At 38.0% G+C, this 14115-nt stretch overlaps 1 pseudogene; it reads left to right on the top strand.

Moving 5' to 3' along the window:
• Positions 1-11888: 11888 nt before the first annotated feature.
• On the top strand, positions 11889-12741 carry LOC102127492 (large ribosomal subunit protein uL30 pseudogene; annotated as a pseudogene).
• Positions 12742-14115: the final 1374 nt, after the last annotated feature.

The raw sequence follows: 14115 nt of genomic DNA, 5'->3' as shown, positions 1-14115 counted from the left end.
GATTGTCTTGGCAATGCGGGCTCTTTTTTGGTTCCAAATGAACTTTAAAGCAGTTTTTTCCAATTCTGTGAAGAAAGTCATTGGTAGCTTGATGGGGATGGCATTGAATCTATAAATTACCTTGGGCAGTATGGCCATTTTCATGATATTGATTCTTCCTATGCATGAGCATGGTATGTTCTTCCATTTGTTTGTGTCCTCTTTTATTTCACTGAGCAGTGGTTTGTAGTTCTCCTTGAAGAGGTCCTTTACATCCCTTGCAAGTTGGATTCCTAGGTATTTTATTCTCTTTGAAGCAATTGTGAATGGAAGTTCATTCCTGATTTGGCTCTCTGTTTGTCTGTTACTGGTGTATAAGAATGCTTGTGATTTTTGCACATTAATTTTGTATCCTGAGACTTTGCTGAAGTTGCTTATCAGCTTAAGGAGATTTTGGGCTGAGATGATGGGGTTTTCTAAATATACAATCATGTCATCTGCAAACAGGGACAGTTTGACTTCTTCTTTTCCTAACTAAATACCCTTGATTTCTTTCTCTTGCCTGATTGCCCTAGCCAGAACTTCCAACACCATGTTGAATAGGAGTGGTGAGAGAGGGCATCCCTGTCTTGCGCCAGTTTTCAAAGGGAATGCTTCCAGTTTTTGCCCATTCAGTATGATATTGGCTGTGAGTTTGTCATAAATAGCTCTTATTATTTTGAGATACATTCCATCAATACCGAATTTATTGAGCGTTTTTAGCATGAAGGGCTGCTGAATTTTGTCAAAGTCCTTTTCTGCATCTATTGAGATAATCATGTGGTTTTTGTCTTTGGTTCTGTTTATATGCTGGATTACGTTTATTGATTTGCATGTGTTGAACCAGCCTTGCATCCCAGGGATGAAGCCCACTTGATCATGGTGGGTAAGCTTTCTGATGTGCTGCTGGATTCGGTTTGCCAGTATTTTATTGAGGATTTTTGCATCAACGTTCATCAGGGATATTGGTCTAAAATTCTCCTTTTTTGTTCTGTCTCTGCCAGGCTTTGGTATCAGGATGATGTTGGCCTCATAAAATGAGTTAGGGAGGATTCCCTCTTTTTCTATTGATTGGAATAGTTTCAGAAGGAATGGTACCAACTCCTCCTTGTACCTCTGGTAGAATTCAGCTGTGAATTCATCTGGTCCTGGACGTTTTTTGGTTGGTAGGCTATTAATTATTGCCTCAATTTCAGTGCCTGCTATTGGTCTACTCAGGGATTCAGCTTCTTCCTGGTTTAGTCTTGGGAGATTGTAAGTGTCCAGGAAATTATCCATTTCTCTAGAATTTCTAGTTTATTTGCATAGAGGTGTTCATAGTATTCTCTGATGGTAGTTTGTATTTCTGTGGGGTCAGTGGTGATATCCCCTTTATCATTTTTTATTGCATCTATTTGATTCTTCTCTCTTTTCTTCTTTACTAGTCTTGCTAGCGGTCTATCAATTTTGTTGATCTTTTCAAAAAACCAACTCCTGGATTCATTGATTTTTTGGAGGGTTTTTTGTGTCTCTATCTCCTTCAGTTCTGCTCTGATCTTAGTTATTTCTTGCCTTCTACTAGCTTTCGAATGTGTTTGCTCTTGCTTCTCTAGTTCTTTTAACTGTGATGTTAGAGTGTCAATTTTAGATCTTTCCTGCTTTCTCTTGTGGGCATTTAGTGCTATAAATTTCCCTCTACACACTGCTTTAAATGTGTCCCAGAGATTCTGGTATGTGGTATCTTTGTTCTCATTTGTTTCAAAGAACATCTTTATTTCTGCCTTCATTTCGTTATGTACCCAGTAGTCATTCAGGAGCAGGTTGTTCAGTTTCCATGTAGTTGAGCGGTTTTGATTGAGTTTCTTAGTCCTCAGTTCTAGTTTGATTGCACTGTGGTCTGTGAAACAGTTTGTTATAATTTCTGCTCTTGTACATTTGCTGAGGAGTGCTTTACTTCCAATTATGTGGTCAATTTTGGAATAAGTGTGATGTGGTGCTGAGAAGAATGTATATTCTGTTGATTTGGGGTGGAGAGTTCTGTAGATGTCTATTAGGTCTCCTTGCTGCAGAGATGAGTTCAATTCCTGGATATCCTTGTTAACTTTCTGTCTCGTTGATCTGTCTAATGTTGACAGTGGGGTGTTGAAGTCTCCCATTATTAATGTATGGGAGTCTAAGTCTCTTTGTAAGTCTCTAAGGACTTGCTTTATGAATCTGGGTGCTCCTATATTGGGTGCATATATATTTAGGATAGTTAGCTCTTCCTGTTGAATTGATCCCTTTACCATTATGTAATGGCCTTCTTTGTCTCTTTTGATGTTTGATGGTTTAAAGTCTGTTTTATCAGAGACTAGGATTGCAACCCCTGCTTTTTTTTGTTCTGCATTTGCTTGGTAAATCTTCCTCCATCCCTTTATTTTGAGCCTATGTATGTCTCTGCATGTGAGATGGGTCTCCTGAATACAGCAGACTGATGGGTCTTGACTCTTTATCCAGTTTGCCAGTCTGTGTCTTTTAACTGGACCATTTAGTCCATTTACATTTAAGGTTAATAGTGTTATGTGTGAACTTGATCCTGCCATTATGATATTAACTGGTTATTTTGCTCGTTAGTTGATGCAAGTTCTTCGTAGCCTCAATAGTCTTTACATTTTGGCATGTTTTTGCAATGGCTAATACCTGTTGTTCCTTTCCATGTTTAGTGCTTGCTTCAGGGTCTCTTGTGAGGCAGGCCTGGTGGTGACAAAATCTCTAAGCATTTGCTTATCTGTGAAGGATTTTATTTCTCCTTCACTTATGAAACTTAGTTTGGCTGGGTATGAAATTCTGGGTTTAAAATTCTTTTCTTTAAGAGTGTTGAATATTCTTATTATTTTGAGATATATTCCATCAATACCGAATTTATTGAGCATTTTTAGCATGAAGGGCTGTTGAATTTTGTAAAAGTCCTTTTCTGCATCTATTGAGGTAATCATGTGGTTTTTGTCTTTGGGTTTGTTTATATGCCGGATATGAAATTCTTGGTTGAAAATTCTTTTATTGCAGCTATTGCAAGAATCTATTGCGAGACTAAGTTTCTTAAGTGAAGGAGAAATAAAATCCTTTACAGACAAGCAAATGCTTAGAGATTTTATCACCACCAGGTCTGCCCTACAAGAGATCGTGAAGGAAGCACTAAACATGGAAAGCTACAACAGGTATCAGCCATTGCAAAAACATGTCAAAATGTAAAGTCCGTCGTTGCTAGGAAGAAATTGCATCAACTAGCGAGCAAACTAACCAGCTAATATCATAATGACAGGATCAAGCTCACACATAACAAACAACCCCATCAGAAAGTGGGCAAAGGATATGAACAGACATTTCTCAAAAGAAGACATGCATGCAGCCAACAGACACATGAAAAAATGCTCATCATCACTGGCCATCAGATAAATGCAAATCAAAACCACAGTGAGATACCATCTGACACCAGTTAGAATGGCAATTATTAAAAAGTCAGGAAACAACAGGTGCTGGAGAGGATATGGAGAAATAGAAACACTTTTACACTGTTGGTGGGATTGTAAATTAGTTCAACCATTATGGAAAACAGTATGGCGATTTCTCAAGGATCTAGAACTAGAAGTACCATATGACCCAGCCATCCCATTACTGGGTATATACCCAAAGGATTATAAGTCATGCTGCTGTAAAGACATACGCACACGTATGTTCATTGTGGAACTATTCACAATAGCAAAGACTTGGAATCAACCCAAATGTCCATCAGTGAAAGACTGGATTAAGAAAATGTGGCACATATACACCATGGAATACTATGTAGCCATAAAAAAGGATGAATTCGTGTCCTTTGTAGGGACATGGATGCAGCTGGAAACCATCATTCTCAGCAAACTATCACAAGAACAGAAAACCAAACACCGGATGTTCTCACGCATAGGTGGGAACTGAACAATGAGATCACTTGGACTCGGGAATGGGAACATCACACACTGGGGCCTATTATGGGGAGAGGGGAGGGGAGGGATTGCATTGGGAGTTATACCTGATGTAAATGATGAGTTGATGGGTGCTGATGAGTTGATAGGTGCAGCACACCAACATGGCACAAGTATACATATATAATAAACCTGCATGTTATGCACATGTACCCTAGAACTTAAAGTATAATAATAAAAAAAAGAAAAGAAAAGAAAATTCTTTCTTTTAAGAATGTTGAATTTTGGCCCCCACTCTCTTCTGGCTTGGAGAGTTTCTGCTGAGAGATCTGCTGTTAGTCTGAATGGCTTCCCTTGGTGTGTAACCCGACCTTTCTCTCTGGCTGCCCTTAACATTTTTTCCTTCATTTCAACTTTGGCAAATCTGACAATTATGTGTCTTGGAGTTGCTCTTCTCGAGGAGTATCTTTGTGGCATTCTGTATTTCCTGAATTTGAATGGTGGCCTGCCTTTCTAGGTTGGGGAAGTTCTCCTGGATGATACTCTGCAGAGTGCTTTCCAACTTGGTTCCATTTTCCCCCTCACTTTCAGGCACACCAATCAGACGTAGATTTGGTCTTTTCACATAATCCCATATTTCTTGGAGGCTTTGTTCATTTCCTTTTACTCTTTTTTCTCTACACTTCTCTCTTCATTTCATTCATTTGATCTTCAATTGCTGATACTCTTTCTTACAGTTGATCGAGTCAGTTACTAAACTTGTGCATTTGTCACGTAATTCTCATGTTATGATTTTCATCTCTATCAGTTCTTTTAAGGTCCTCTCTGCATTGATTATTCTAGTTATCCATTCATCCATCCTTTTTTCAAGGTTTTTAGTTTCTTTGCACTGGTTACGTAGTTCCTCCTTTAGCTCTGAGAAGTTTGATCAACTGAAGCCTTCTTCTCTCAACTCATCAAAGTCATTCTCCGTCCAGCTTTGTTCCGTTGCTGGCGATGAGCTGCATTCCTTTGGAGGGGGAGATGCGCTCTGATTTTTTGAATTTCCAGCTTTTCTGCACTGCTTTTTCCCCATCTTTGTGGTTTTATCTGCCTTTGGTCTTTGATGATGGTGACGTACTGATGGGGTTTTGGTGTGGGTGTCCTTTCTGTTTGTTAATTTTCCTTCTAACAGTCAGGACCCTCAGCTGTAGGTCTGCTGGAGTTTGCTTGAGGTTCACTCCAGACTCTGTTTGCCTGGGTATCAGCAGCAGAGGCTGCAGAAGATAGAATATTGCTGAACAGCAAGTGTTGCTGTCTGATTCTTATACTGGAAGTTTCGTCTCAGGGTGTACCCCACCATGTGAGTTGTGAGGTGTAGGTCTGCACCTAGTGGGGGATGTCTCCCAGTTAGGCTACTCAGGGGTCAGGGACCCACTTGAGCAGGCAGTCTGTCCATTCTCAGATCCCCACCGCCATGCTGGGAGATCCACTGCTCTCTTCAAAGCTGTCAGACAGGGGCATTTACCTCTGCGAGGTTTCTGCTGCTTTTTGTTTAGTTATGCCCTGTCCCCAGAGGAGGAGTCTACAGAGGCAGGCCAGTCTCCTGAGCTGTGGTGGGCTTCACCCAATTTGAGCTTCCCAGCAGCTTTGTTTACCTACTTAAGCCTCAGCAATGGCGGGCGTCCCTCCCCCAGCATCGTTGCCGCCATGCAGTTAGATCTCAGACTGCTGTGCTAGCAATGAAGGAGGCTCCGTGCACATGGGACCCTCTGGGCCAGGTGTGGGATATAATCTCCTGGTGTTCTGTTTGCTGAGACCCTTGGTAAAGCGCAGTATTAGGGTGGGAGTTACCCGAGTTTCCAGGTGTGTGTCTCAATTTCCTTTGGCTAGGAAAAGGAATTCCCTTCCCCCTTGCGCTTCCCAGGTGAGGCGATGCCTTGCCCTCCTTCAGCTCTCGTTAGTCGGGCTGCACCCGCAGACCAGCGCCAACTGTCCAACACGCCCCAGTGAGATGAACCCGGTACCTCAGTTGAAAATGCAGAAATCACCCGTCTTCTGTGTCACTCATGCTGGAACCTGGAGGCTGGAGCTGTTCCTATTCGGCCATCTTGGGTGTGCCCCAACATATCCCTATTTTAATGCAATATTCACTTAAGCATCTTTCCCTTTGTAGGACCCATTTGACTGGAAGTCCTTTCCTTCAGTAGAAATTACCATACTCCCCATTTCACCTCAAAAAGGAACTTTTCTTCAAAGCTGCTTCCTATTGAGGACATAGATTACCAGGTGTTTATTTCTAAAGTCAATTTCTTCTTTCCTAACTGACCAACCAGAAAATATTTTCAGATAATTTAGTCTAGATCCTACAGACTCTCCCAGTAAATAAATTTGGGGAGCCATGCCATTTCTTTGTCAAGACAAAGTAAGCTTACCTGTCTCAATCTATACCAACACCAACTTCAATTTCCAGTAGCTGTGCTGCATCAGGTTACTTAACATATAATTTTAACCCTAATTTTGTAGTTTATTTTTCAGCAACTACCTTTTTTTTAAAAATGTGTTTAAAGAAGATACTTGATGCAAAGATATTTATCTGCTTGCTTACCCTAGTTCAGTAAATCCTACATAATCTGACTCCAACCTATCTCTCCCATTCCTACTTGTACCACTTAGCTCTTAGGCCATCTCACATCCAGCCACGTTGGCCTCTTTATTTTCCTGACAAAGCAAATTTGTTTCCCTTTCTTCTGCCTGGAGTGCTATACTACCTGACTATCCCAGGTTTGGCTCCTTTATATCCTGTGGATCTCAGGTTAAATATTCCTGTTCAAAGAGACTTTTCATGACCACCTAAAATAGCAAGTCAGCTGTTCTTTATGACATCAACAGTGTTCATTTTCTGCACTTCATTTATAACCACTTGTGCTAGGCAGAATCCTGGTTCTCCAAAGATGTTCACATCTTCATTCCTAGACCTGTGAATATGTTACCTTACATGCCAAAAGAGACTTCGTATGTGACTGGGTTAAGGATCTGGAAATGAAGAAATAATCTTGGATTTTCCAGATTGACTCAATATAATCATTAAGATTCTTATAACAGAAAAGCAGGATAATCAGTGGCACGGAGAAAACATATGACAATGACAGCATAAGTTGGAAGAAAGAGACCACCAGCCAAAGAATACAGTAGGTGTCTAGAAGGTAGAAAAGGCAAGGAAATGGATTCTCTCCTAAATCCAGAGGAAGCACAGCCCAGCTAATACCTTGATTTCAGTCCAGTGAAACCAATTTCGGACTTCTAGTCTCCGGAACTGTAAAGTAATAAATTTGTGTTGTTTTAAGTCATTTGTTTGTGTAAATTATAGCAGTGGTAGAATACTAATACTCTACCTGACATTTTTCTTGTTTTATTTATTTGTTATTTATCATCTGTCTCCCCGTACTAGAAAGTAAACGCCATAGGACAAGAGCCTTGTTTTTTTATACTCACTGTTTACATTCTTAGAGCAATATATAATAGGAACTCAATAAGTTGAATTGAGTGAATAATTGTTTATCATGTGTAAATTTTGCATTTTGTCTGTCAAAGAGTTATGTCCCTAGACAACCTTTATGCTTTCTGATTGTGAAAAAAAGAAATGTTTGATAAAGATAAAAGTACATTGATCATTCTAATCTCAGTGTCGGAGGACAGTTGTAACTTAGATTCTCCTGTACTAAAAATATGTTCGTTCTCATCCTGAGTTAGCACCCTCATAAGGACATGATGTACCTTGATATTTGTAATTCTTTGCCAAGGCACATGCTGTTGGTTACTAATTTGATTATCTTGACCTCCACGTATAATATTAACCCCAGAGTTGATATGATTATTTTTAGAGCTATAAACAGCAAGAATGATGATGGAGTTGCCCTAACTTTATCTGGAGTTTATTGGATTTTTAAAAAGTTTACATTAAGATTCACACTTAGTGTTGTACATCCTGTGGGTTTTGACAAATGTACAATGACATGTATCCACCATAAGTATCATAAAGAAGAATTTTACTTCCCAAAAAATCTTGTGTTACTTTTACCCCTTCCTCTCCCCAAATCCTGATAACCACTGATCTTATTATTGTCTTTGTAGTTTTGCTTTTTGCAGCAAAATATAAAAAATATTTTCCTGAAAATATTCCCAGTGGTATGGATATACCATGTTTTATTTATTCATTCATCAGCTGATTAATGGAGTATTAAGTTTCCACTTTTTATTATGAATAGCACTGCTATGAGCATTTATGTAAAACTATTTGTGTGAGCATATATTATTACGTATCTTGATTTTATCCTAAGAGTGAACTGTCTGGTCACATAGCCAATCTATATTTAACATTTTCAGAGAATGCCAGACTACTGCACAAAGTAGATGCACCATTTTACACTCTCACTGGCAGTGTATAATAACTTCACTTTACCCACGTCCTTTCCAACACTTGCTATTATCTGTCTTTTTGACTACAGCTGTCCTATTGGGTATGAAGTGGTATCCCAAAGTTTTATTTATATTTCCCTGAGAGCTAACAATGTTGAACATTTTTCGTGTGCTTCTAGCCATTTTTATATTTTCTTTAGAGAAATGTCCTTTGCCCATTTATTATTTGAGTTACCTATATTATTGAATTTTAAAAGTTATTTATATATTCTGGATACATGTCTTTAACAGACATATAGGATTTGAAAATGTTTTAGGTATGATTGATGACTTCTAAGCAAAACGGATCTGATATCTTTTCATATTGCCAAATGTATTAGTCCATTTTCACACTGCTGATAAAGACATACCCAAGACTGCGCAATATACAAAAGAAAGAGGTTTAATGGACTTACTGTTCTAAGTGTCTGGGGAGGCCTCACAATCTTACATGGATAGCAGCAGGCAAAGAGAGAGCTTGTGCAGGGAAACTCTGCCTTATAAAGCCATCAGATCTCATAAGACTTATTCACTATCATAAGAACAGCACGGGAAAGACCCACACTCATTATTTGATTACCTCCCACTGGGTCCATCCCACAACATGTGGGAATTTAAGATGAGATTTGGTTGGGGACAGAGCTAAACCATATCATTCTTCCCCTGGCCCCTCCCAAATCTCATCTTAAAAAATTCCCAAATTTGAAGAGAAATTTGGACATCCATAACCAGGAAACTCAAAAATTCCAAAATAGATTCAACCCAAAAAGAGATTCTTAAAGGCACAAAATAGTCAAATTGTCAAAAATCAGCACAAAGGGAGAATTCTAAAAACTGCAAGAGAAGAAAAGCATCAATTCATGCATAAGGAAATTCTTACTTGACTGACAGATTTCTTTGCAAACACCTTATAAGCCAGGATAAAATATGATGATACACTTAAAGTGCTGAAAGAAGAAAAGAAGCCAACTAAATTACAATACTTAGAAAAGCCATCCTTCAAAAATGAGGAAAAAATAAAATCTTTCTCAGACAAGCAATAAATGAAGAAATTCATCACCACTAGACTGGCTTTACAAGAGGCGTTCAAGGTAGCCCTGTATCTAGAAATAAAAATATGATAATTACTATCATGAAAACATGGAGAAATACACAAAGCTCTGGTAGAACAAATACACAGAAGGACAAAAGAATAAAATCTGATCACCATAAGAAACCACCATATCACAATGATAAAACAATAAGAGAGGAAGAAAGAACCAAAGAATATACAAAACCACCAGAATACAATTAACAGATGATGAGAGTAATTGCTCACCAAAAAATAATAATTTATAAATGGATTAAATCCCCCACTTAAAAGATACAGTCTAGCTGAATGGATTTTTTTAAATGACCCAACTATATGCTACCTATGAGAAACTCACTTCACTGGTCAAGATGCATACAGATGGAAAGTGAAACAATAGTAAAAAATATTTCACTCAAATGAAAACAAAAAGCAATCAAGAGTAGCTACTATACTTACATTGGATAAAACAAGCTTTAAGTAAAAGACTAAAAAAAAAAAAAGACTAAAAGGTCATTATATAATACTTAAGAAATAAATTCAGAAATAAATAAATACAATATACCAATTGTGAATATATATGCATGAAGCACCAGAACACATGGATATATAAAGCAAACATTATTAGATATAAAGGAAGAGACACACTCCATTTATAGATTGGTACTTCAACATGCCACTCACAGCATTGGATAGATAATCTAGAAACAAAATCCACAAAGAAACATTGGATTTAAACTTAACATTAGACCTAATAGACATTTACAAAGCATTTCATCCAACAGCTGCAGAATTCGCATTCTTCTCATGAACACATGGAACATTCTCCAGAATAAACCACATGTTAGGTCATAAAACAAGTCTCAACAAATCCTTTTTAAAATTGAAATTATCAAGTATCTTTTCTTGTATCAACAAACTAAAACTGAAATCAATAATTAGAAACTTTTGAAAGGTACAAATATATGGAAATTAACCAATATGCTCCTGAACAACCAATGAGTCCATGAAGAAATTAATTAGGAAATTTAAAACGTTCTTAAAACAACTAAACCTATGGGATATAGCACAACTATATTATTATATATATAACTATATTATTATACAGTAATAAGTTGAAGTTTATAGCAATCAGTACCTACACGAAAAAAGTAAAAAGATTTCAAGTAAACAGCCGAATGATGTATCTCAAGGAATCAGAGAAAGCAAAAACAAGCAAAAGCCCAAATTAGTGGAGAAAAATAAATATTAAAAATAAGAGCATAAATAAAATAAAACTAAAAAAAAAATCAAGAAAATGAAAAAAGTTGACTTTTTGAAAACATAAACAACATTGACAATCTTTACTTAGACTAAGAAAAAAAGAAAGAACACTCACACAAATAAATTAGAAACAAAAAAATATAATTGATACCACAGAAATACAAAGGATCATTAGAGATGACTATGAATAACCATACAACAAAATGGAAAATCTATAGGAAAAGAAAAAAATCCCTGGACATATACAACCTAACAAGATTGAACCAGGAAGAAATACAAAACCTGGACAGATCAATAAGAATATTGAGATTGAACCTGTAATAAAAAGTCTCCCATTTCACTCTGTAGTCCATCTTGAGTTAATTTTTGTATAAAGTGTAAGAAAGGGGTTGATATGGTTTGGCCAGGTCCCCACCCAAATCTCATCTTGAAGAGTAGCTCCCATAATTCCCAAGTGTCATGGGAGGGGTCCAGTGGGAAGTAACTGAATCATGGGAGCAGGTCCCCATGCTGTTCTCGTGATAGTGAATAAGTCTCATGAGATCTGGTGATTTAATAAAGGGGAGTTCCTCTACACACATTCTCTTGTCTGCCACCATGTAAGACATGCCTTTGCTCCTCCTACATCTTCCACCTTGATTGTGAGACCTCCCCAGCCATATGAAACTGAGAGTCCATTAAATCTCTTTTTCTTTATAAATTACCCAGTCTTGAGTATGTCTTTATTAGCAGCTGAGAACAGACTAACACAGGGGTCTAATTTCAATTTTCTGCATATGACTAGCCAGTTTTCCCAGCACCATTTATTAATTTCAACTTTCTGCATATAGCTACCCAGTTCTCCCAGCACCATTTATTAAATAGGGAATCTTTTCCCCATTGCTTGTAAAACCCAAAACTATAAAAACTCTGAAGAAAATCTAGGCAAATACCACTTAGGACATAAGCACAGGCAAAGATTTCATGATGAAAACACCAAAAGCAATTGCAACAAAAATAAAAACTGACAAAGGGAATCTAATTAAACTAAAGAGCTTCAGCATAGCAAAAAACCTCTCAGAGTGAACAGACAACCTACAGAATGGGAAAAAATTTTTACAATCTACTCATCTGACAAAGGTCTAATATCAAGAGTCTACAAGTAACTTAAACAAATTTACAAGAATAAAACAAACAACCTCCTCTTTTTCCGGCTGGAACCATGGATGGTGCAGAAGAGGAGAAGAAGGTTCCTGCTGTGCCAGAAACCCTTAAGAAAAAGCGAAGGAATTTCGCAGAGCTGAAGATCAAGCGCCTGAGAAAGAAGTTTGCCCAAAAGATGCTTCGAAAGGCAAGGAGGAAGCTTATCTATGAGAAAGCGAAGCACTATCACAAGGAATATAGGCAGATGTACAGAACTGAAACTCGAATGGCGAGGATGGCAAGAAAAGCTGGCAACTTCTATGTACCTGCTGAACGCAAATTGGCATTTGTCATCAGCATCAGAGGTATCAATGGTGTGAGCCCAAAGGTCCGAAAGGTATTGCAGCTTCTGCGCCTTCGTCAAATCTTCAGTGGAACCTTTGTGAAGCTCAACAAGGCTTCAGTTAACATGCTGAGGATTGTAGAGCCATATATTGCATGGGGGTACCCCAATCTGAAGTCAGTAAATGAGCTAATCTACAAGTGTGGTTATGGAAAAATCAATAAGAAGCGAATTGCTTTGACAGATAACGCTTTGATTGCTCGATCTCTTGGTAAATATGGCATCATCTGCATGGAGGATCTGATTCATGAGATCTATACTGTTGGAAAACTCTTCAAAGAGGCAAATAACTTCCTGTGGCCTTTCAAATTATCTTCTCCACGAGGTGGAATGAAGAAAAAGACCACCCATTTTGTAGAAGGTGGAGATGCTGGCAACAAGGAGGACCAGATCAACAGGCTTATTAGAAGAATGAACTAAGGTGTCTACCATGATTATTTTTCGAGTCTCGTCAGTTTAATAAACAGTACCTGCTCTCAAAAAAAAAAAAAAAAAAAAAAAACACCTCATTAAAAAGTGGGCAAAGGACATGAACAGACACTTCTCAAAAGACATTCATGCAACCAAAAACATGAAAAAAGCTCAACATCACTGATCATTAAGGAAATGCAAATCAAAACCACAAAGAGATACCATCTCATGGCAGTCAGAATGGCAATTATTAAAAAGTCAAGAAACAACAGATGCTGGCAAGGTTGCGGAGAAAAAGGAATGCTTTTACACTATTGGTGGGAGTATGTAAATTAATTAAACCATTTTGGAAGACAGTGTGGTAATTCCTCAAAGATCTAGAAGTAGAAATACCATTTGACCCAGCCATCCCATTACTGAGCATATACCCAAGGGAAAATAAATAATTCTATTATAAAGATACATGCACACATATGTTCATTGCAGCACTATTCATAATAGCAAAGACATGAAATCAATCCAAATGCCCATCAAAAATAGACTGGATGAAGAAAATGTGGTACATATACACCATAGAATACTATGCAGCCATAAAAAGGAACTAGATCATGTCCTTTGCAGGGGCATGGATGGAGCTGGAAGCCATTATCCTCAGCAAACTTATGAAGAAACAGAAAACTATACACCACTTTGTTCTCACTTATAAGTGAGAGATGACCAACGAGAAAACATGAATACATAGTGGGGAACAAGACACACTGGGACCTGTTGGGGAGGTGGTGAGTATAGCATCAGAAAGAACAGCTAATGGATGCTGGGTTTAATACCTAGGTGATGGGAGTTGATCTGTACAGCAAACCACAATGGCAAACATTTACCTATGTAATAACCCTGTACATCCTGCACATGTACCCTGGAACTTAAAGTTGAAAAAAAGACTCCTAGCAAAGGAAAGCCCAGGACTGAATGGTTTCATTGCTGAATTCTATCACACTTTTTTTTTTTTTTCAAGATAGAGACTTGCTATGTCACCAAGGCTGGAGTGTAGTGTAGGGGTGCAATCTTGGCTCACTGCAACCTCCACCTCCTGGGTTCAAGCAATTTTCCTGCCTCAGCCTCCCAAGTAGCTGGAATTACAGGCACCCACCACCACGCCTGTCTAATTTTTGCATTTTTTGTAAAGATGGGGTTTCACCATATTGGCCAGGCAGGTCTCGAACTCCTGACCTTATGATCTGCCGGCCTCAGCCTCCCAAAGTGATGAGATTACAGGCATAAGCCACTGCACCTGGCCTATCAAACTTTTAAAAGAGAACCAACACCCATTCTTTTCAAACTATTTTTGAAAATTGAGGTGAAGGAAATTTTTTCAGTCTCTTTCTATGACACAAGCATTACTCTGATACCAAAACCAAATTAGAAAAAAAAAAAGAAAGAAAGAAAAAGAAAGCACATACACGCATGAAAGAAAA

The sequence above is a fragment of the Macaca fascicularis genome, chromosome 4 (assembly GCF_037993035.2).
Source record: "Macaca fascicularis isolate 582-1 chromosome 4, T2T-MFA8v1.1".
Classification (NCBI taxonomy): domain Eukaryota; kingdom Metazoa; phylum Chordata; class Mammalia; order Primates; family Cercopithecidae; genus Macaca; species Macaca fascicularis.
This window is presented reverse-complemented; position numbering and strand designations above follow the sequence as displayed.